General features: G+C 42.4%; 1 protein-coding gene across 4 annotated transcripts in view; it reads left to right on the forward strand.

Moving 5' to 3' along the window:
* Window positions 1-25,041, forward strand: part of KCNIP2 (potassium voltage-gated channel interacting protein 2) — a 366,907-nt gene that overhangs the window by 180,467 nt on the left and 161,399 nt on the right. The window lies entirely within an intron of this gene.

The following is a 25,041-nucleotide window of genomic DNA, read 5'->3' on the forward strand; positions in this document are numbered from 1 at the left end:
AATATTCATGAGCGGGTGGATTTTTGACACTCACGCAGAAGAAGGTCGAGCGGAAAGACATTTTTTTTGCAAATTCGCTTTAAGTTTGACTTTTTTTTATTGAACGTGAATCTAATAAATAATTATACGCAGCAAAAAAGTGGATTTGGTGTCTGTATTTATTTATTCAGCACTTGAGACTAAAGATAAGTTTAATTTATGTTTCTACATTATGGTAAATATTTTTTTCTTCCAGTTATTGTATCGAATTCAGATGTATGTCAACCCCAGCGACCGAAAGCAGAAGAGAATAAAGTATCAGAGCAGTGATTTTTTACAAATTGAAGTTATATACACTGCTAAAGTGAACTGCAGTGAAGTGTTTGATGACATACTTTTGTGCAAGATTCACTGCCATTAAATTTACACAAGATACAATTATACTCTGCTACATTTTTTCGTAAATATTACAGCTTCCGTCCTAGGACCGTGCAAACAAGCGAGATGTCTATAACAGTTGTTATCATGCACTCACTATTGCTTCCCTTTAACCAGTTGTGCCAAGTAAACACAGACAAAGATCCCCCGTATAGCGTTAACAAACTGTTGGGGCAAGTGTTGTTAGCGAGCACCTATGAAGGCCGGCACGGCACACGTGGGGATGGGTGGCCGGCACCACGCCCGGCCGCCTTTGTCTCCCCCAGTGGCGATGTTTACACATAGCACCAGGCATTCACTTGAGGCTAAGTCGACCTAGAGGAGAGGCCCACGACCGGTTCAGATAATCGCCACGTGGTGTTGGCCGCGAGCGGGAATCGAACTAGGGTCCGCCGGGTTCGTAGCGCATCGTTGCGCTGACCGCCACACTACCGTTCCCCACACACGCGCACACATTGCACACGCGCATAACCACACGCACGCGCAACCCATGTGGCAGCGTTATTGCGTCGGGCGATAACCACAGGCACTATTTGAAGAGATTCCTTTTTTGGGAAAACATGCAAACGCAAAATTCTCCGTTGTCGCATTCCAGCGTGCTCGCGTTCAACAGAACTCTTGGGCTATCATTACAAGTCAGCAGCAGAAGCGCCGAGACATCTACCATTGCCCCCACCTCCCCACCACTGTTGTGGGTGATATATATTCCCCTTGATGCAGAAGGCTTTTTGCGTTTTCACTGGTCTGGTCGCGGAGATAAAGACGCCCTATTAGACGCGCTGGCCCCCACACAGCGCCATCGGGCTCGCGGACGGATTTTGTCAAAGAAAAAAAAAACGTGTGTGGGGGTCTCACTCTCTCACTCTCTCTCACTCTTTCACTCTCTCACTCTCTTACGCACGCCGGCTCCCTTTCCCGTGCATTTTCGCGTCGTGCAAAGACAAAGATCCCCCGTGTAGCCCCGTAGCAGACTGTTGGGGCAAGTGCTATTAACGAGTAGCACCGATGAAGGCTGGCATGGCACACGAAGGGGGTGCGTGGCCAGCACCGCGACCGGCCGCCTTTGTCTCTCCAGTGGCGATGTTCACACACCGCACCACGTACTCATTTGAGGCTGAGTTGACCTAGGGGGAAGCCCAGGACCGGTACAGATAATCGTCACCGGTGTTGGCCGTGAGCGGGAATCGAACTCGGGTCCGCCGGGTTTGTAGCGCAGCGTAGCGTAAACCCGCGACACCGCCTTCATAGGTGCTCACTAACAGCACTTTCCCAGTCTGTTAAGGCTATACGGGGGGCCTTTGCCCCAGTTCCTCCGCCCTGCCGGCACACCCATGTATATGCTCAGCGGCGTGTGCACTAAGTGTCTACCTGCAGTTGCAGCTGCTGGACAGCGGCCGGCGCTGTGTCACTACACTAGTATTTTATCTTGACTTTCATTGCTGGTGTCACAGGAACGTGCACGCTAACAATCAACACAGTGGACAAAGCGTGATTGTGCTATGTTAGAATTATTAAACCTTTATTTTCGCAGACAAGATTTTTGACTAAAACTTGATTGTTATTCTGAAAATAATAATTTAACTATCCGCTATTCTTTGGTTCTTTTGGTAAAGTCACGTAGATAGAAAAAAATAATGCAAATGAAATAATATAATATCTAGGTGACTTTATCGAAAAAACCAAAGACTATAAGTTCCTGCAGTCACGAAAGTTTTAAGTCGATTTAACTCTCCGCTCTCCATTGACTTCCACGAGCACAAGAACACTGCCAGTAAATGATGAGGGCTTTAGAAAGTACAAATGCGCTGCACTTTAGATGCGTCACTTGCTTCTATTCTCGACAGAAAGACAGCCACAGCGAAGGGAAGGAAAGGCAGCAGAGTACCAGTCAGTTCTTGCCCTTGACATCCTCGCCGTTATTTTCACAGCGTGCTCTCTCCCTAAAAAGTTCACGGGTTTGGCAACTTCTTCTTTTTCTTCATCATCATCATCGTCCATTATTGACGTTGAGGCCGGCCAATCTAGGACCAATGCCCACAGTGTGTTTTTGACTGCAGACAAATATCTTCAGCGTCGCTCACAGAGCCAGGCGGATCATTCGCGAGCCTGTGGAGGGAATGATTAAAAGTCGAGCCACTCAGGACCACACATTAACTCGGGTGGTGGACCTAATAAGCTTGATGGGGGTGAGGTCTTGCGAGTGAGACCCATGGCCATGATTTCGTATTGTACAACACGCGCAGCGATGTCCAGGTCTGAGAATCAAGGTCACCTGCGCTAAATCCGAATGAAGCTACGATTTCAATGCCTGGCTCTAAACAATTCGTAGAATACATGATCGACTTTGAACACATGTTTACTGCTTTAATATAAATGAGGCTTGCGTATTGTTTGATTTTTACTTATTTAATGTCTATGCTGCTTTAAAGCTTTTTTAAATTTTGCATTTAATTTTACGGGAATAAAACTACAGTGATATTTATCAGAGCATTCTTATTAAGATGTAACAGAAGATGAACCAAATCAAACCAATTTGTGAAAGTGAAAAGTAACGATTATGCATAACAATGTTGAAATGCTGCTTACTTTAACATATTACTTTATAAAAATAATACTTTAACCCTTGGCCGAGGAAGAGGTTTTCATTCAACAACCTAACAAACACCATTGTTGATCAAATTAAGTTGAACAATAGGCCATAACCCTTTCACTCATGATATTGTCGATGGAAATGCTCCATTTATTTGCTTTGCTTTAAATCCACGCCTGCCTTGAGCTACTTGAAATAAACATCAACCAAAGAGTAATTCCTGCAGTCACGAAAGCTTCAAATCAAGAATAAACAGCTGTTCAACTGCACGTGCACACGCTGAAACAAGGCGACCAAAATGAATGCATTTACATTCGTGACGACGAAAACCCGTTCAGGCTGTTAGTTTGGTCTTTTACGTCCTTGTACCTGTGTGGATGTGAACGTGAACAAAATCCGTACCCGAAAGAAAAACACTTGTGCTTACATGAGCGTTTGAAAAAAAAGCAAGATGCGCTCGTGAAAGATGCAGCGAATTTCCACATCGCCGAACGGACGTTGCAAAGGGCACGTGTACGTCCGAGGCAAAGGGCTTCTTGACTCTCTGCGGGCAACGGGCGATCCGATTGTGTGCATCACTCCGAGAAGATGTCTCATGGAGAGACGCCACTTTGTGTCGGCACGGTCGTGAATTGCTATGTGTAGCCTTGCAACAGGAGTGCAAACGTCACCCTTCTAAATTGAGTTGGTCGATGCATTAGTTTATTTTCTAGATATGTTGCGCTAAATAGTGGACCGGTTTTAAAACGTGTAAATGTTACACCGCACTGTATTGTGATTCGGCGTGCTCCATGCCAATTGAGGATTGATCTCATCAGAAGCACGAGTGACGATTGGGGTAGCAACTCGATGAGTGAGGAGGCAGAAAGAAAGAAAAAGGGGAACGTGACAAGTTCAAGTTGGGACTTGAGATGAGACGAGTGATGTACATGTATTTTATCACTCATCAAAAAGCCACTTAGTTGCAAGATATGGCTAAAATAATGTCACCATATCTAACCGTACAATACGAAATGTACATGCTGTTTGGTATGAGAAAACTTAAGACAAAATGTCTGTTCCATTCAAGGTATTAACTAATACCAGAATAAAAACCATCAAAGTAATACACATGAATTGTTGCAGACCTGCTATAGTTGTAGCAAAAAAAATATTTTATATTGAAGTACAAATAGCAACTACTGCATAAAATAATCATAATTTTTCGTGAATAGGGTTTAACATTGACCTAAAACAGCAGTGTTGGCACAGTAATGCAAAATGTAATTCCTCCCACGAATGCTCAAGTTTATGTTTATCATTCGATTTTGTGCCAGTTATAGGGTCTCTAAGCAGCAGCCTTCCATTGAAGAGGATTTCCCGATTAGATCAAATGAACACAACCTACTCGGCAATAATTCCCAGGCCATAACAGTTATTGAAACACGTGGCATGATTGCCAAAACCAACATCCATTTTTAGCCCATTGATGTCATGCATATATTACATTTTACAGCACAGTATTATATTAACCCCTTTACAGTGCCTAATGACAATAACCAAGTAATACCACTCAAAATAATAATAATATTCAAGCATCAGCCATGATCAATCCACCGCTGGGTGAAGTCTTCTACCTAAGCCATCGTCATCCTTCATGGTCCTGCGAAGCGACGAACCATCGAGCGCCCGTACACGAGCTGATTTCAATCGTCCCATCTCAGCTGTGGAGTCATCATGGGCGTATTCCCACCTTTGGCTGCCACTCCGTCCTTAGTCTTGATCACTGCCCGTCATCATTCTAGCAAAGTGTCCTGGCGGCGAAGCATATTACTTTTCTAAACAGTCAATGCTATGTATTTTTCGATTTAAAGCTTTCGTGACTGCAGGAATTCATCTTCTTGGTTCTTTCGGTAAAGTCACGTAGAAGGGAAATAATAAAATAATAAAAAATAAAATAATTCTCACGACGTTTCGGCCACAACGCAAGCAGCCGTCCTGCAGACGTCCTGCTTGCGTTGTGGCCGAAACGTCGTGAGAATTATTAAAAAAAAACATATTTTATTATTTCCCTTCTACGTGACTTTACCGAAAGAACCAAGAAAATGCTATGTATGTATACTCTTTGGTTCTTTCTGACGCTTGTGTTGCGCCCGATGCGTCGTGATTTATTTTATTTTATACCCACGTGACTTTACCGAAAGAACCGAAGAGTATGGATTCCTGCAGTCACGAAAGCTTCCAATATAGATTGCTACGTACGTTTTGACTTCTTTCGGATGCTACGTTGCCAGCTGTGCTAATCGGAGGTGCGAGAGATGTTTTTTTAAAAAATCCTGATCCATGCTGTTTCTCTTTCTATCTCTCGATGTCATTCCACCGGTGATGAAGTTATCAGGAATCTTAAATGCATTACAGTATATGTATCCGTAATATATACATACAAAATCACGTATTTTTTGGCATGTAATCAAAATGTCAAATTGCTGACTTTAATTATTGTATTATTCAGTTCCCTTCAAGTTCGCTTCTCCAGTACATGATAGATTGTGAATATTATGCACGTGAGTATTATAAGTATATTCAGAACATGAAAATAAATATCTGTTGCCATTGAAAATAGCCACACGCTTTAAGTTCCTTTGTATACACTTAATGGATTTAATTGTAATAATACAATTTGCGTTTGTACGTGTATATACTACTACAATATATGTGATGTGAATTTGAGTTAAATACACAACAGATGCCAAAAAAGCGAATTTGCCAGTTGGCAACGTATTGACAGGATTCTCTGCCGAGTGATGCAAACAGTGTCAAAACAATCTCCATTTAGGTAAAACCGATAAACTGCCAGCTGCCGATGGGAGTTTTAGCCGGTGGATTTCACAATTTCGTTCTCCGTTGAGAAGCTTTGCAAATGTGTGCAGTGTTTTGTCGGGAAAGTAAGTAAGTAAGTGAGAGAAGAGTGGGTGGCTGAGTGGGTGGCTGAGGGGGTGTTGCGGTTTGTGTGTTGGGTAGCAGGGTGGGTGGGACAGACGGGGACATTTAGTCCTGGGTCCCTTGCAAACCAAATACAATGCGTGAGAGCCGACTCGTCTGCGTGTGCGCGTGAGAGAGAGGGGGAGAGAGAGAGAGAGACGGGGTGTGTGGGATTCCAAGCGACGTGGAGCTCTTTCTCGTCGCCACCCCTCCAGCCGCCTTTGCCGTCAGCATGGATTTCAACATCTTCAAGTCGGAGGGGCTTCTCGTGGCGGGGCTCAATGTCCTCATTATTGTGGGACTCTATCGCGTTCTGAGAAAATGCAGAATCTTCAGGAAGAAAAAGAGACCAACAGGTTTGCGGACATCGCATTACGTTGTTAGGATTCGGTCTCGATCGCTACTATCGTGTGCGCGCTGTGTCCGGCCCCCGCGCAATTATTCCGTGATATCCGTTTGTCTTTAACGTCTTCACCGCCGGGTGCGGGTTTCTGCACGAGTGGAGCTTTTCCTTTTATGCCAAAGCAGTGCTGTGATTATTGCTTTTTAATTGTTGCAACCTGAATCTCCGTACGTCTATTTTTACCTCCATCCGTGGTGTGTGCAAATTTAAAACGACCGAAAAAGAATGTCACGACAGCTGAATGTCATACTCTTAGCATGTGCATATATATGGCAATGTGTCTATAATGTGTGTACTTGCATTTAAAAATATGTGCATGTGCGATTTAAAATTTAGGGAACTCAACACTGATCAATTGCTCCATGGTGTGTAGAATCGACTGTACTAAAGTCATGGCGACTCTACCTGGCATTGTATTCCTGTGATTTGAGAGTTAAACTACTCTGCAGGTCACAACATCACTGTCAACAAGGCTTCAGCATATAAATAGTGGCACTGTGTTTAGTTCGTTGTCCTTTCCCCACACCTCCGGTTAACACGGTTGACTACGTATGCTGCGAAAGACGTTTAACATACGTACATTCAAGCTTAAATTGCGTTTTTGGAATGATTTCAAAATTCATAAACCAGGGTACACTGTAACATTAAAATGATTGGTTTGGAATTTGAGTGCACACAATGACTACTTAATCCGGATTCACTTAGTTGCAATTGCACAAAGGCACATTCATTTGTGTTTCCTCTTTGACACTCGTTTTCTGAGTTATTGTAATAAGTCACGAATCCACAGACATTTCTTGGGTTAGAACAACGCATACGAGGATGGGTGGTCAGCACGGTTTTTATTTATTAAAAATGCAACCCATTTGGTGATTTTAAAGTAGTTGAAAACAACACAAAGAACCAATTACAATATATTAATTGAAGTGGCCATAAAATTCAAACTACAGTATAATACTCACGTTCATTTGAAGTGAGCCCATAAAAAAACTAGACTTCACCATTAAACTCATTTATGTATGAAGTATAACTTTATAAAATTCCATATTGTTTACAAACAATGAACTGATGACTGGAGCATTATTATTATCACGATGCTTGTTTACCCAGCAAAGCCTCTCTGAGTCTCACGAATTTCTTCCAGGAAGATCCTGCGAGGTTTTCACAGGAGGGGGCGATTGATGCTGTGTGTCACTCTTATTGAGTACATATCAGGTAATCTTTCGCCATTTTAGACGTTTGATCAGTCCCAGTGATACGTTGTAAGTGTTTCAGCTTTGGGAGGAAACTGAAAAACCCACAAGAACAGGGGGAGAACGTACAGACTTCGCACAGAAAGCTGCCCGAGTCGGGAAGCGAACCCAGACCCTTCTATGAGGCATAAGTGTTACCACTGCACCAACTTGCCGCTCTGAGTTATCATTAAGTCAAAGAATGACAATTTCTATTCCTGGGAAGTCCTACCTCAATTCTTTTTCAGGAGTCTAAATACTCTTTTTGGTTCTTTCGGTAAGGTCACGTGACTTTACCGAAAGAACCAAGAAGATGAATCCCTGCAGTCACGAAAGCTTTAAATCGAAGTCTGAAGACTTTTTTCAAGAGGGCCTTGCATCGGGGAGTTTGGCCAATTCCATTCATGAGTGGTTGTCACCCGATGTCTGGTCCGCTTTCTAGTTAGCCGAAGGTTGTGGTCCATGGGGATGGCTATGTATCACCAGTCAAACGGTGTTGGAAGAAGTCCTCCACAAGCTGCCACGTCTCACGATGCTGCGATGTAACAATGCACCTTGCACCCGCAGCAAATCAGCTTGGTTTAGCGCTCCAACTCATCGCGTATGCATCCCATTAAAGTTCTGTCACTCCGTGATCATCTGTGCCCATTGGCCACCATATCTTATTGTATGTGTGTTTAACACGTAGGCTTTCGCGACCAATATTATTCATAATATAATTTTTTTTTTGGGTCAGATCGCGTTATTTATAAATGTGTCGTAACCCTCCACCACCTGACACGGCCAAACAGTAAAAAATGTGTCACGTTTTTCAAAGGACAAAATAATTCACTTCTTTAGCTGTGTTGAAGAGAGAATCAACATCATTTTAAATTTGAGTAGCACGACGTTTCGCTGGCAATTCCATCCAGCTTCATCGGGCAAGTTTGGTGAAGCTCTCCTGTTGCTCCCGGTATTAAATAGAGCAGCAGCAGCAGGGTGACGTCATCATTCAATTCAATCTGGTGCAGTGATTCGAGGCGAAGAGGGGGAGAGTATTGTAATTATATAGATTGGTAATCATTCAATTGTGTGTATGTTGAACTTCTTTCGCACCGTACGTAGCCAACCGTGCTAATCGGAGGCAATGTGTGTCTTGCCCAAGCTCACTAACTTGTTTAAAAAACAGTTTGAATGATGTATTTAACCCGCCTATACTGTCTAATCCACGTGCAAGCTCTTGGTGTCTGCCAGTGTAATGCCAAGCAAGCATCTGTCCATCTGCCCATGCTTCTCTGCGTGCTTCACGGGTTTCGTTCTAACAGTGGAGTGCATGAAAGGAGTGGGCTGAAAAAGGGGGCCGCAATTATTGTGCATTCACAACAACATTAACCGTAACGTTTCTTGCATTCTATCAGGGCAGTTCTGATATTGAGCTCATTTTATTTTAAACAGCCACTTGTGATTCATTGCTCGGGTGAAAATCCCAGCTATACGCTGCGATAAACACTGTACGGTGAATTCGCCCTCTGAACACCGTCCAATGTAGGCGACGCTTATTGTTGGCTAGGAAGACTTTTTAAAGTCTAGTAGGTTTTTTTTTTCAGCCAGCAAGATGATTGCAGAGGTTCTACGCGTCTCATAAAGTGTCACTGCCAACAAACTTATCTTGGTGGATTTAGAGAAATGTCAAAATGACGTGTAGTATATTCTCGACTTCAAAAAAACCTCCTCACGACAATAAGCTAACCGGTGTACATTTGGACGTTTGGCCAATACCATTAATGAGTGTTTGCCATGTGGGGGTAAATTGTGAGTGCCCATGGACAGCCCCACACGTGTGAGCTGATGATGACCCCTAGCACTGCCATCTCCTGGCCAGCTCACAGCCACAGATGTCGTGAATCGTGCGTAGGCATCATCATGCAAGCACTGTGCACTAGGCATGTGGGTGTACGTAAGTTTGGCAGTAGTTTCTAAACGATTGGTATGCTGTCGAAGTACTTGGAATTAATTTATAAAACATCTCATGTTTACCGTACGTTAATTGCACCCGATTCAAGAGCCGAATGGCTCACAGGGCTATACCTAATAAATGAACTTGAACTTGAATTGTCGCCAGTCTCGCGTGAGGGCATTTGTCACTGAACAATGTGGCACTGGAGATGCGCCGAATGTTCTCCACGTGTCCTCTTTGAGTAGTACACGCAGAGGTACGTCTTTGAGTAATGCGCTTTTGCAAATGCTTTTGGAAAGTTTGGGCCATGTGCTGTGATATCAGCGCTCAAACCCGGCCACAGGCTGGCATGCCTTGAACTGGCGATATAAAACATGTCAGACCTTACCTGTTCACACCTACGAAGCACCAACTTTGAGATTAGCAACTTGCTGCAACGCATTTTAATTTATCCGCATCAGACGAGCTTAGCAATTCACTTCCTCGTGTCACACTCGGCCTGCTGTTTAGGTTGTACATTTAAAAAGAAAAATGTCTTCCCCAATCTAATACTTGATTTATGTCGTCGCATTTTTTTGTTGGCACGGTGTTAAAATAGAATATGAAAACACATCATTGGGGAGGGGGTGTGCATGTTGTGAGCTTGAGAATGTATCTTGCATCAGGTGTGTGGGATGAAATGTCAATGTGACAGAATTCCATTAGCCCTCAGCAATGTTTTTTTGGCATGGTTGTATAAGTATAGTGGCTTTCTTCACTCTGATATGATTTTGTATACGTTTGCCTTCTATTTGATCAATATGAAACACATCCATCACCGCAAACCTTTTGTTTAAATAGGTTTACGATAATCTCATTTAGGTGTTTGAACGTGCGTGTGTGTCGGGAGCGGTGGTGCAGCAGTTAGCACGCTGTGCTACAAACCCCACGACCCGAGTTTGATTCCCTCTCACGACCAACATCAGTAACAATTACCTGAATTAGTCGTGGGCCTCTTTTAGGTCGGCTCAGCCTCAAATAAGTACCTGATGTGATGTGTAAACATTGCCACTAGGGATACAAAGGTGGCCAGCTGTCGTGCTGGTCACCCACCCTCTCGTGTGCCGTGCCAGCCTTCGTAGGTGCTCGCTAACAGCACTTTCCCCAACAGTCTGTTAAGGCTATTTGGGGGATCTTTGTGTTTGCATTGGACGTGTGCAGATAGGAAAGTATCTGAACCGTCAAGTGAGCAGTATGTAAAACAAATGATTGAAGTACCAGGGGTAACAATGGATCACAAAGGAAGTCACAGATATCAATGGCATTGTCAGGAATTCAATATCCTTGGATATAAATATAGAAAGACAAGATCAATACAAATGCGATATCGCAATATAATTCCATTCAATTTTAGGTGTAATATTTATTTTTGACTCGATCACTAATGACTGTTTTCCACTGCATTGGAATGTTGATGCTAAATTCCACAGCAGGAACTGCTGCTTTACGCCGCTACGTGTGCACACATATTCCAGGGCATAGCTACACGCACATTTTGACGTGAAAAGAATGCTTCATATAATGGTAAAACATTAACTCTTTAACAATGTTCATGAATATTAATTACCCTGTCAGTCATTGGACTTGTTTGACCATAAATTTCGATTTAAAGCTTTCGTGACTGCAGGGATTCATCTTCTTGGTTCTTTCGGTAAAGTCACGTAGAATGGAAATAATAAAATAATAAAAATAAAACATAATAAAATAATTCTCACGACGTTTCGGCCACAACGCAAGCAGCCGTCCTCTGGTGGAGAACATGTTTGTCGAGAAAGGTTGGCTACACGCGGTGCAAAAGCAGTTCAACGTACATACATGCACTCCACTCTATTATAAATGCCATTGCATATCTTGACTTATCAAATCATTTTATCCGTTTCATCGTCTTATTTTAATTTACAGAAGGTGTGGAGTGACGACTGCAATACATTTGAATGTTCACTGTTATGATTATGAATCAAACGAAATTGTGAAAATAAAAGCCCATCAGTCAAAAACGCCGTCATGCCGGTTTGTCTTTGAAATCATTATTTTTCCATAATCTTTGAAAATCTGCGAATGCAAATTAAACTCTGAAAAACACACTTTGACGAATTACAGAATGAGCAGATAATTTCATGCTAGTGGCTTCAATAATAGACCAAATGCGCTGATTACTACAGCCCATGCACTGCTACTTTATAGCCCTCTCTGACCATTTGTTTGGCTATTGCGAATAATTTATTGCTTCGGAGTGTGAACACAACCACTCGCTGCAGATGCAACAACATGAGTTAGCGACGCTGCTGTGGAAGTTTCGTGTGCACGCACAATGGATGTAGAGTTTATAATGAAATCTGATTGTTTGCGTCGTAGATGATTTTACTGAGACAGAAAGACAAGTACCGGTGTGGTCCCTGCTATATTTGTTCACATTCTTGTGCTGCAAAAATAATAATTTCATTTCATATTTAGCGTGATTCATGCAATTTCACACCAGAACGCTGCACATCAATTATCCAGTTCCGTACACAGATAGTACAAAAACAAAACCACCACTACTTAGCAAATAAATAATAATTTATACATAAATAATTTAGGACAAAATGTACGTATCAAAAAAAAATCTTCGCAGAGAAAATGTATTAAAATAAACAAATAAATCCGTTCGGTATCCATTCCCCAGATAACAATCCCAACATTTCGCCAACATCGACAACTTCTAGATTTGAAGCTTTCGTGACTGCAAGGATTCATACTCACGTAGGTAAAAAAAAGTTTTTACCTACGTGACTTTACCGAAAAAACCTAAGAGTATTATCGACAACCTTCACTGGAGGGGGTGGTGGAGTGACAAAAAAGTTACGAGCCAGTTGGCCAATAATGTAAATGCCTCTTTTCCAGCGTATGCCAGCAAGCAAGGTACCTATTTTGTGATGGAGAACATGCATCTCCAGAGGTTCACAGCATTCCTCTTGGGGGGGGGGGGGCGTGGTGTACGCCATGATCTGGGGCTCATGACAAAAGAGGTCAAACAGCACTGATTCAGGGACGGCCCTGGCATTTCACGAAGCATCCCTCGCGGGAGGCGCATAAAGCGACGAATGGCTGCCGATCTGTCAGGGCCTGCCTTTGTTATCTCTGTGACGATGTGCCCAGCGGTACAGAGGTGCCTCTCCGTGTCCTGTGAAGTCGCTGCCGTCCCTCCATGCCCCTTTGCGCTGTTGACTTTAGTGGGGGGAAAAAATCTTTAGGGTTCTTTTACTATCGGTACTTTCTGATCTCGCCAAGGGGCTTAAACAATCACGCGAACTCTGATCATCCTCGCAGCGGCATTGGCTGGCCATTGAACAAAGACGGGCAATGGATCGCGCGCTTTCAGATGCACTTCTGCGGCCGTCTGGAACACTCTTCCTTCCGATATTAGGAAGCCACTGGAACTAGGTACTTTTAAATCTCGATTGAAAACTCATTATTGAGAACTGCTTTTGGTGTTTAGCTCGTTGTCTTTCTCGCGCACTCTGCGATTATCACGGTTGGCTGCGTACGGTGCGAAAGAAGTTCAGCATACATACAACACAACACGTGGTAGGATATCATGGCAGGATATTAGGAAATGTATAGAACATACCCTACTCTACATCAATCTGCCCTTGTGGCACTGCGTTTAGATCGAGGTTGAGAGACAACTTGGGACATAATCCCTCTGGAGTCAATCAAATGATTACCATTTTATGGTAAGTAAACAGCGGAAAACGGCTTCTTCCATAGGGATGTGGAATTTACAAGACCACCAACATAAATGGGCGTTGCCCTATGTGTACGTTCTAAGCGGCAGTCACCGATAACGACTTTTCATGCAATTTTGGGCAGAAACAAGTGGCCAATCGCAAAAAGCTGAGCTTTTCAGATTCACATTTTGTTGGCAATAGCAACCAATGAAGTTAGCAGCACTGTGACTCTGGTGATCTGTGGCTGTGCTGCTGACAGTGGACACGTCCAACAGATACACATGCGCCTTGATGCATCTTCTGTTGCACGTGCAAAGTCCAGTTCGCATCTGGTGGGAAGCTGCATCAGGCAGTGAGTGACAGCAGTGTGGGCGTAGGAGGGAGACACGTGTGCCCTGCACACACACAGCCACAGATCTGGGCTATCCAATTAAGCAATCAATTACTCTACTGATTAATTATCATCAGCCGCCGTCAGGACGCCAGGTGCGACTTGTAGGTGATTCTCTGCCTTCTGGGGGCCGGATGTCAGGGCGTCAGCCATTTTTCAAAAGGAACCTGGGTTAATCGATGACAAAAAAACACAATTTTTTAAAAAAATCCAATTTAATCGAATTGAATACTCATCCCGCCTCCACACGGACAGTCTTCCGCTCGCCCTTCTGCCCCATCCCTCACGCTCCCCGAAAAATGTACGACCCTGCCACTGCTGCACGTTGGAGCCGTGGTGACGGCCCCTCTCGCGATGTCAGAAGGCAGCTGCACATGGCAGCCGAAGCGGACTGCAGGAGCGAAACCATCATGGCAGTGGTGTAGTGACTACATTATCAGTGGCATAGTGACTACATTATTAGTGGTGTAGTAACTACATTATCAGTGACGTAGTAACTACATTATCAGTGGCGTAGTAACTACATTATCAGTGGCATAGTGACTACATTATCAGTGGCGTAGTAACTACATTATCAGTGGTGTAGTGACTACATCATCAGTGGCGTAGTAACTACATTATCAGTGGTGTAGTGACTACATTATTAGTGGCGTAGTAACTACATTATTAGTGGCGTCGTGACTACATTATCAGTGGCGTAGTAACTACATTATCAGTGGTGTAGTGACTACATTATTAGTGGTGTAGTAACTACATTATCAGTGGCATAGTGACTACATCATCAGTGGCGTAGTAACTACATTATCAGTGGTGTAGTAACTACATTATCAGTGGTGTAGTAACTACAATATCAGTGGTGTAGTGACTACATTATTAGTGGCGTAGTAACTACATTATTAGTGGCGTCGTGACTACATTATTAGTGGTGTAGTAACTACATTATCAGTGGCGTAGTGACTACATTATCAGTGGCGTAGTAACTACATTATTAGTGGCGTCGTGACTACATTATCAGTAGTGTAGTGATTACATTATCAGTGGCATATTAACGACATTATCAGTGGCGTAGTGACTACATTATCAGTGGTGTAGTGACTACATTATCAGTGGCGTAGTAACTACATTATTAGTGGCATAGTGACTACATTATCAGTGGTGTAGTGACTACATTATCAGTGGCATAGTAACTACATTATCAGTGGCGTAGTAACTACATTATCAGTGGCATAGTAACTACATTATCAGTGGCGTAGTGACTACATTATCAGTGGCGTAGTGACTACATTATTAGTGGCCTAGTAACTACATTATCAGTGGCGTAGTGACTACATCATCAGTGGTGTAGTAACTACATTATCAGTGGCGTAGTAACTACATCATCAGTGGTGTAGTAACTACATTATCAGTGGCGTAGTGACTACATTATCAGTGGCGTAGCGACTACATTATCAGTGGTGTAGTAACTACATTATCAGTGGCGTAGTGACTACATTATCAGTGGCGTAGTGACTACATTATCAGTGGCGTCGTAACTACATCATCAGTGGTGTAGTAACTACATTATTAGTGGTGTAGTGACTACATCATCAGTGGCATAGTGACTACATTATTAGTGGTGTAGTGACTACATCATCAGTGGCGTAGTGACTACATTATCAGTGGTGTAGTAACTACATTATCAGTGGCGTACTGACTACATCATCAGTGGCATAGTGACTACATTATCAGTGGTGTAGTAACTACATTATCAGTGGTGTAGTGACTACATTATTAGTGGTGTAGTGACTACATCATCAGTGGCATAGTGACTACATTTTCAGTGGTGTATTAACTACATTATTAGTGGCATAGTGACTACATTATCAGTGGTGTAGTGACTACATTATCAGTGGCGTAGTCACTACGTTATTAGTGGTGTAGTGACTACATCATCAGTGGCATAGTAACTACATTATCAGTGGTGTAGTGACTACATTATCAGTGGCGTAGTAACTACATTATCAGTGGCGTAGTGACTACATCATCAGTGGTGTAGTAACTACATTATCAGTGGCGTAGTAACTACATCATCAGTGGTGTAGTAACTACATTATCAGTGGCGTAGTGACTACATTATCAGTGGCGTAGCGACTACATTATCAGTGGTGTAGTAACTACATTATCAGTGGCGTAGTAACTACATCATCAGTGGTGTAGTAACTACATTATTAGTGGTGTAGTGACTACATCATCAGTGGCATAGTGACTACATTATTAGTGGTGTAGTGACTACATCATCAGTGGCGTAGTGACTACATTATCAGTGGTGTAGTAACTACATTATCAGTGGCGTACTGACTACATTATCAGTGGTGTAGTAACTACATTATCAGTGGCGTACTGACTACATCATCAGTGGTGTAGTGACTACATTATCAGTGGTGTAGTAACTACATTATCAGTGGTGTAGTGACTACATTATTAGTGGTGTAGTGACTACATCATCAGTGGCATAGTGACTACATTTTCAGTGGTGTATTAACTACATTATTAGTGGCATAGTGACTACATTATCAGTGGTGTAGTGACTACATTATCAGTGGCGTAGTGACTACATTATTAGTGGTGTAGTGACTACATCATCAGTGGCATAGTAACTACATTATCAGTGGTGTAGTGACTACATTATCAGTGGCGTAGTAACTACATTATCAGTGGCGTAGTGACTACATCATCAGTGGTGTAGTAACTACATTATCAGTGGCGTTGTAACTACATCATCAGTGGTGTAGTAACTACATTATCAGTGGCGTAGTGACTACATTATCAGTGGCGTAGCGACTACATTATCAGTGGTGTAGTAACTACATTATCAGTGGCGTAGTAACTACATCATCAGTGGTGTAGTAACTACATTATCAGTGGTGTAGTGACTACATTATTAGTGGCGTAGTAACTACATTATCAGTGGTGTAGTAACTACATTATCAGTGGCGTAGTGACTACATTATCAGTGGCGTAGCGACTACATTATCAGTGGCGTAGTGACTGGGGTCATTGCATGAGTACCTCTTTGTGGGGAAGTCAATGGTGGTTGTCGTATAGAAGAACTGACCCCCGTCATGAGAATGTGGAATGTCTACCACTGGTTCAGCGGCTGTGGACAGGAGGTGAGCAATGCCTCAAGATGGCTTAAGCAGGTAATCACTTTTTATTTTATTTTGAACATCTAGAAACATGGCTGGGACATCTCGTATTTTTGGATGTCCTAGTGTAGGCTTTTAACTAAACTCCACACACACAATATATCATGTGAGAAAAAAGTCAGGCACAATTGATCCACTGCACAATAACAGGAACAAGGTCATCACGGTATGTTCTTGGGAGTGCGTGCGGTTATGGAAAGCAAAGAATGTTTTTTTGCTATGGGATGCATTGTGAGGAGAAGCAGCCACTGTGCGTTGATATTTAAGTCTTCAGTTAAATTGTGCGAGCTATCACTGAGCAGCAAGATGTTCTTAAAGTGTGGAATACACCTCTACAATGTGGCTGAGCTGATAAGGGCAGCATCGTGTTCATATGCTTGAATGACGACGGGTACCGTGCGTGTGGTGATGCCAGCTTCATCATGTCAACGGTGATCCCAGCGTGTTCATTACGTTTCAAAGAGGTATTTACACATTTCACGTTGCCAAGAGATAACACCATTTATCCTTCGCTTTTTTTTTTATTTTGGTCACGAAAAAGTTGACCTCCCTCAGTCAAGACAAAATGTATCCACGCGTAAAGCAGTGGCAGTGTCGAGGCAGATGTTCATCTTCGTAGGTGGCTCTGAGCCGTTGCCCTTAACAGTTTTCTCGAGGAGGGAACATTCGGTCCCATTGACTGAAAGTTTCATTTCATCTTGGCGTCTCGTCGAGTCCAAAAGTCCTCTTTGCCATCACCTTACGGCGGTGACGTGGCTGAGCTGTGACCTGTCTGCTGCGTGTCACAGCGGTTTGTGATTCGAGCCCACGGGTCGCCCTGGTTAATACAGTACCGTACATTTGCAAAAAAATACAACGTGCCGTCCACTTCACAGTGTACGTTAAAGATCCCGTGACGTTATTCAGGGAAAAAAAGTGAATAGGTCACATGTCCTGGCGTCATGGTCCAAATTTGATAACTCAAATTAATTAGTGAGTCATTAAAACAACCTCGCGTAGCACCATCGCCCTCTACTGGTGGCTAAATGCTCCTTTGTAGGCCGGTGTTGCGTCAACCTTGTGCCACACAGGGGCAGCTGCCACTGAGGGTCCCCTTGGCTCACTGCAGCGGGGCACCCAGACTGGATGAGCTGAGATGTGAGGCACTTTGAGTTGTTGACGTATTGAAGTGCGCTATAAATGCAAATCCTTCATTTACCAAGGCCAACCTTTCTCAAGATCAAAGTCATCTTCTCCTCTCCCTAACTTCCCCCTTCAACCCAAACGAGAGAACCTCCCTTCCCCATAATCTTGTCATTCAAATATCTTAATGTTTACACAGCTTTGATGCATTTGCTTTGAGACAGTTCATACATTGACATTGTATAGACTTTATATAAAGGGCTATTCATATTATTCACCACTTAGGGATGATGGGATTTTATGTTTGATTTGGGACGTGTTTACACTTACAGCATCTGTGGTGTAGTACACACCGGTGAAGGATGAATACCCAAATATAAATGAAGGTAACATTCATGAAATGTATTTACAAAGTACATGGAGACATTTCCTATACACGTGATGAGCCACAGTTTAGATGACAATTCCCATCATCATTGTACTAAAGTACTCCATGACCGTGCATGCCGGCTTTGCTGGAGTGAATGTATTTGCTAACCAGCTCACGAAGGCTGTTTCACATCACTACAAACATTGCAGACTCAAAGTCAGTTCTGCAGAAAATTAATATTGTACCTTCCTCGGTTTTTTTTACCAGCTTTCAATTATTCATAATGATGACAGTGGACTGATGACCACTTCTGGCCACCATGTACCACCTGCCTTGAACTGCAAATGCACCACTGGGACACTAATTTCTAGCTGAGCCAACCTAAGAAAAAACTCCATCGCCCACTATTGAAATCAAATGTAAATGTTAAACATCGCCTTTGGAGGCAATATTGGAGCCGAGAACACTGTGATGGCAGCTCGGTGTCTCTGGGTACATTGTGTGTACCAACATGAAATGGTGTTGTTCTGCTACATAATATCAATACACAAATTAATTCACCCGGAAGAAACACGGGATATGCCTGTATAATTAATAATTTCGAGAGAATGGGATGTTGCCGTGGTATGATAGTGAGCACACTGGACTTGCAATCCGATTCAATATCCGGGCATAGCAGAAGAAACAATGGGGCAAGTTTTTTTTTTAAACACCCCCCCCCCCCGTCTAAAAGCAGTAGAAATGGGTGCACTACAGTGAGTCGATGGGCAGGTCATGTGTGGTGGGGCAAAGCGTGGGTCCTCTCACCTCTTCCAAGATGTCTAGCCAGCATTTGAAGAGGAGGCCAAACACCCTCTCGAGGTATAATCTTAATTTGGAGCTTTCGTGACTGCAGGAATTACTCTTTGGTTCTTTCGGTAAAGTCACGTATAAAGATAAAATAATAAATTAAATACTAGCATACGACGTTTCGATTGCAACACAAGCAATCATCATCAGGTATAAATGAAATAGAAACACAAATCTAGTATACTCAGAAATGGAATGTAATACAACAGAGAGTCGGATAACATAACAGTCAACACCCTACCTGGTTGATTACATTCTTCCTGAGAATGCTAAATTTGAGAGAGAGAGAGAGATAAAGCACAGAACCAGAAACATATGGACAGACATATAAGCAGACATATATCACAGAGATACGTAGGCACACAGAGAAAGCCACGTCTCTGTGTCGAGGGGCTCTCTAACAGCGCCCTCCTAGTGGAGGCCGTTGTTCTACCAGCAGTGCTGTGAACAAGCACTTTCAGGGCTGCACCGTTACCTCTCGTGTCTGCCGTATAACATTTCCCAAGAAAACACCAAACTTTGGAAACTACATCTCAAAAGTGATTGTAGTACAATTTGCATGGTGATATTTACACCGCCAAAAAAAAATCACGAACTGTTACAGCCGTGTTTGTAAAATATCTTCCTCTTTCTCATTTGCGTTGTAATGGCCAATTTTGCTGTGGTCTGTGCACAGGGCAAGGTTAGCTTACTACATGTAACTACTACATGTAACACTGCTTTGATCCCACACCTTTCCTTGCTACCGTGAGGAAAGCATGTGTGACATCGATAAGATACCTACTTTTGGCTGCTCACGCAGTCATGTTTGCAGGCCAAGTCCAAATAAGCAACTTATCTGTCGCAGTGAGAAACCACCAGTTCTACATTTGAATATATTATGTTTCGCCTATGATAATTTAATTTCAAAAATATATAAGGTAGCTTCAAATTATTATTTGTTCTGCCTGTCATCATTGCAAGTAAAAAAAAGTCGATGCAATTTGTTCCGTGAATGAACACAACAAAATATGGTTTGTAAAAGTTTATTCAAATGCTCTCGTATTTGTTTTAATTCAATAAAATCGCATTTGTGTACGTGATTATTGACAATGACAAATAACAGTTATAAAATGTATATTGGAGTTGTTAGCGAATCCACTTATAGAATTTAAAATGGTCTGTACCTTTACTCAGCAACAAGTTATCTGCAGTAAAAACTCAAAATACTTTTACAAATCGAAACTTATTGTGATCAAATGTGCACATTAACATTAAACAGGCATGCAATTGCACTTTTTATTTTTTTATTTTAGAACTTAAATCTGTTATTTTTACTAAATTGATTAATTATTGGTATAAAATACAGTGCGTACAATAGGTTTTAGATACAGAAAATCTGCTCTAATATTTGGTCACGTAATTTCGTGGCTGAACCCGAAATTCAATTGTGAATAAAATGTGTTAAATATAATAATTTGTGCACTTTGAGTGCATTCAGAGGGTTTGTTTCATTACTCTTATTCAAGCCCACTGCAGTTCTGCTGAACCTTGATTTGGACACCAGCTGCTTGTTAATTGTCAAAAACTCTTGCAGATTTTAAACGACAATTGCACTCATTCTGAACAAATATTTTTTTTGCAAAAGTTTGACGAGGGTCGTGAAAAGGCTTCTAGTCAATGTTTGTGTTGTAGCACTTCTGAGTTTTGAGGTGTCAGGCAATAATTAATATTAATTAATATTTGTGGGACTATTGACTTCGATGGAAATGCTAATATTATGTCGAAAGATGGTGCGGCAATGTAAACATCTGTTTTGAAATGTGGTCGCCAAACACGCGTGTTGCGTGCAGGTATTGCGTTACTGCTCCTAAGGTCATTAAAACACTCAATAGAAATTTGGCTGGGTGGCTCAGAGGTCACAGCGATGAGCTGGCACCGTGGGGATCCTGGAATCTAATCTGGACAGCTGGCTGCAATTATACCAGGTTCTCAAGTGTAATGAGTTGATGATGATACTCAGCCTGGTCACCAATGACTGCAGATGTCGTGACATCGCTGGATGTCAACAGGCTGTGCGTGCAGTACCGGCCCTAGAGGGCAATGGCATGCGTTGAATGATAGCGCGAGATAGCGCGAGATGGCACCACGCTTTCAGTGAAGTGCCGACCCTACAGGACAGGGTGTGTGGGTGCCGACCAAAGGATGAGGTTGTGTGAGGCCATGGCACTCTGGTTGACCCGGGAGGACACGTGACCGGTTAAGTTGACAAAGGGGCCCCAAGAGGGGGCTAGGGGGGGGGGGTTCACGTGATTGGGACCCAGATCCTTCCCGAGGATTCTGAAAGGTGGGCGTGGCCAAGTGTGGAGCCGGCCACGCCACAGAGAATATAGCCGGGTCCCCAGAGGGACCAGGGTTGTTGTTCATCCTGGAAGGACCCCTTCGTATACGATCTCCATTCAACGAGTCTCCAACACGTGGACCCGGGCCGAAGTCGTTGGTCCCGGTCCATAGTAGCAGTTACGTAGTAACTAGTGTAGTTAGCCTGGTGGTCACCACCTTAGGTTGTTATTCTGTTAAGGGGAAGTTACCCCGTGTGTTGGAACTGAATAAATGTGTTGCCTCCAAGTGTACGTCTGCGACTCGGTTGAACCCATTACACATGCAAGAAAAAACATTACATTAAATTCTGCACTTAATTTGCTGACATTACGGCTGTGAGAATGAAAAGAATCAGTTTGGCTGCCACATGACAAATATTACTGTTGGTGACAGGATGGGACTGCCCTGAATGAATTCTTTATTTCATGACAGCAATAGCACAATCGGTATACAATTTGGCGAAAAAAGGCAAACGCAGTCATTGTAACCATATTGAGTATTTGAGTTTATTGTTGAAGCCTTTGAATGGCTTGCCATGTTACAGCGCTCTAGAAATTGTCATTATTAACACTATGAATACAGTAATTATTACTGGTAAAAATACATTAGGATGAAAGGGAGGTTCAACACACATACATCAGTTTTGTTAATAGGGCTTTAGTGAGATTCAGAAACATGCTCAGAATTTACACATTACATTTGCATTCCTGGCAAAGACGCCCTAATACTTTGGCCAAATAGACGCTGCCAGAAAGGCACTAAGTAGTCTGCAGCACGGACGATGGCACACACATTTCAGGAGGGTGTCGGAGCCGGCATGTCGGACTGACAAGTTAGAGCCCAAGGTGGAATTTGGGAGAGGTTGCCGCAGGTAAAGTAGCGGCAATATAATGAGGTCTGCGGACGAACAGAGCGAATATTCCTGCTAAATGTTGCTGGATGATAACACACTTTATTAATAAACACACCTGAAAGCCACATTAGCAATTGTGTGCACGGTCAAGAATTACACCTTCATTCGAAACATTGCACTGCAGCTTGCCGACTGTCATGCCCCACCATTCCTTATGCACACACATGCTTGTGCACAATTATATATATATTTCATTTACTAGTTTCAGCAGCAGGTAGCTCATTACGTGGCATTGTTATGTGTTTGGTGCAGTGCTTTGGACATGTGATGTGGTCGCTTTAACCTTTGTTTCGATTTCTCTGTTTGGTTCATTGCTGTATTTGTCATATCGGTGATCCAGGTCACTCTTGCGAACGAGACTTTCATGATATCTCGCACCCGGCTATTCAACAAAACTAAAACCAACATTGAAAATGCAATGGCAACTTACGATCCTTGCCTAGCTGTGAATGCAGGTTGAGGTTTTGTTTTGCCATATGGAGCATTGGTTCAAATGCAACACTAACACGCACAAGACTAATTGCACCGCGATGCACTTCAAAGAAAATGCAATGGATGATTAAAATAATTTCCTCCCCAAAAAATGCATTTTAGTTTCATTTTGATTAGAAGTTTTCGGGTGCTGTGGGCCGTCATCTCCTCGGTCCTGCGGCGGGCTTGGGAGCCTTCAGTAAAAATATAAACTACTCTCGGTAAGAAATAAAGAGGCAATACATTAACATTAAGAAATGGTTTATTTCTCTATTTAAAAATCAACGTATTTACCATTCTTCATGCTTAAACGTGTTAGAAAACAGGCCCCTGGTGCTTTAAATCGATAGGCCCAACAGTGTTACGTGTACGGTACTGAACATGCGCTAAAAAAATGACTTTTAAAGTTACAAAAACAATTCCGGACAGACAAACAGAGTAACGGACAAACTTCACACTTGCTCCATTATATTATTGTGATGATTATGGCAGTGGTGGCTAACTTCACGGCACGGTACTTGCCGCAAGTACACCACGTACTATATTGTAAATAATCCCAGGAAGCTGTCACGCTGTGTGAACGCAAGTCCAGTAGATGGCAATGTCCCCCTAGTCACCTTGTGTTTATTATTTGCGCTATTGTTATGATGTTTCTATCCGCTATTGTTGTTTTGCTAGCTCCGCCATTGTTGTTCTGCGAGCTTCGCTATTGTGTTTTGCAAGCTTCGCTATTGGCTCAGAAGAAAGTCGTCCCTTGGTGTGGACCAATCAGTTTCAAGGACAATGCATATATTATCATAGTGTGTTTTTGTTTGCATTTCGACTGCAAGTATTGTGGTTAAGGCAGACATGAATCCTTGTAAAAAGGTTTCAGTTTTGTTGCCAGAAAAGGGGAAAAATCTATTATTATTATTCGCTATTGTTGTTTCTGCGAGCTCCGCTATTGTTTCTCTGCGAGCCCCAGCAAGACTGGCAGATGTGAATGCGTTCTCAATTGCTGGCTGACAGGGTTTAACGCATGAAGGAAATTTGCTTATTTTAAAGGGAAATCATATCTCGTTCACCCCTAGTTTGCGTCTTGCAATGATATACTTTATGCGGACGCATACTACTATAAATACATGTCTGATGAAATGTATTACATACCTACACGTTACAAAAACTTAACGCGATCAGCAGGGAAAATTTGTATTTCACAAGAGTGTATCATTTTGTTCATGAACTGTTAAAGTCGCCTGGACAATATTTTTGTATATAGCTGCAAATACTTTGAGATACTTTATTGTTGTTTAATTAAGCATACTTATACTCTTATGAGTAATCACATGCTCCGTTACATGAGGTAAAAATGTCAATGACATTCCACTTTTCACAGTTCATTCTAAAATCAAGTACTGATCGGTGTTAATAATTAGATGCGGTAGTTAATTACTGCCGTGATATGTTTGTAATACAAAACAATATATAGACAACTTTATAGAGCCAAGGCATTATATGGCATAGCAATAGCTGTTTATAATAATGCATATTAATTTATTTTAGAGAAGTATCTCAGCAAACGTAATGCTAAGTTGCATAAGACTACCCTCCAGGATCATTAATTCATAAGGATATATACATTTGTTATTGTGTCTTGGCTGTTTGATTTCCCACGTGTAATACACTATTCACATTAGTCCCAGTGGCAGCACAGATTTGAATGTTGGTACAGGTCTGACACGCAGCACACATTCAAAATGCATAACAAAAGTGACAAAAATTGTTAATAAAATATACTTTGTTAAATTATTCATAACAGATGCCACACATTTCAAGCCAGTGGTTTTTTTACACGAGGGGACATGGGTTTGCATATTTCTACTGAGAAATCGAGAAGATAATGCCCCCAACACCCTCGTATACTCATGGCCTGATTGTAAAGGATTGATATTATTTTGGTTTGTTTACTATGCCCGAGGGAAAAGCTGAGATAACCACTATACATGTATGTATGCATGCAAGCATCTATATACGGTATATTTGAAATGTGAGTGTGAAAACGACATTGCCATTATCCCAGCAATCTCTGTTAGAGTCTCAGCAATGAACAAT

Source organism: Lethenteron reissneri, chromosome 17, assembly GCF_015708825.2.
Source record: "Lethenteron reissneri isolate LAM-NWPU_2019-01 chromosome 17, ASM1570882v1, whole genome shotgun sequence".
NCBI classification, from domain to species: Eukaryota; Metazoa; Chordata; class Hyperoartia; order Petromyzontiformes; family Petromyzontidae; genus Lethenteron; species Lethenteron reissneri.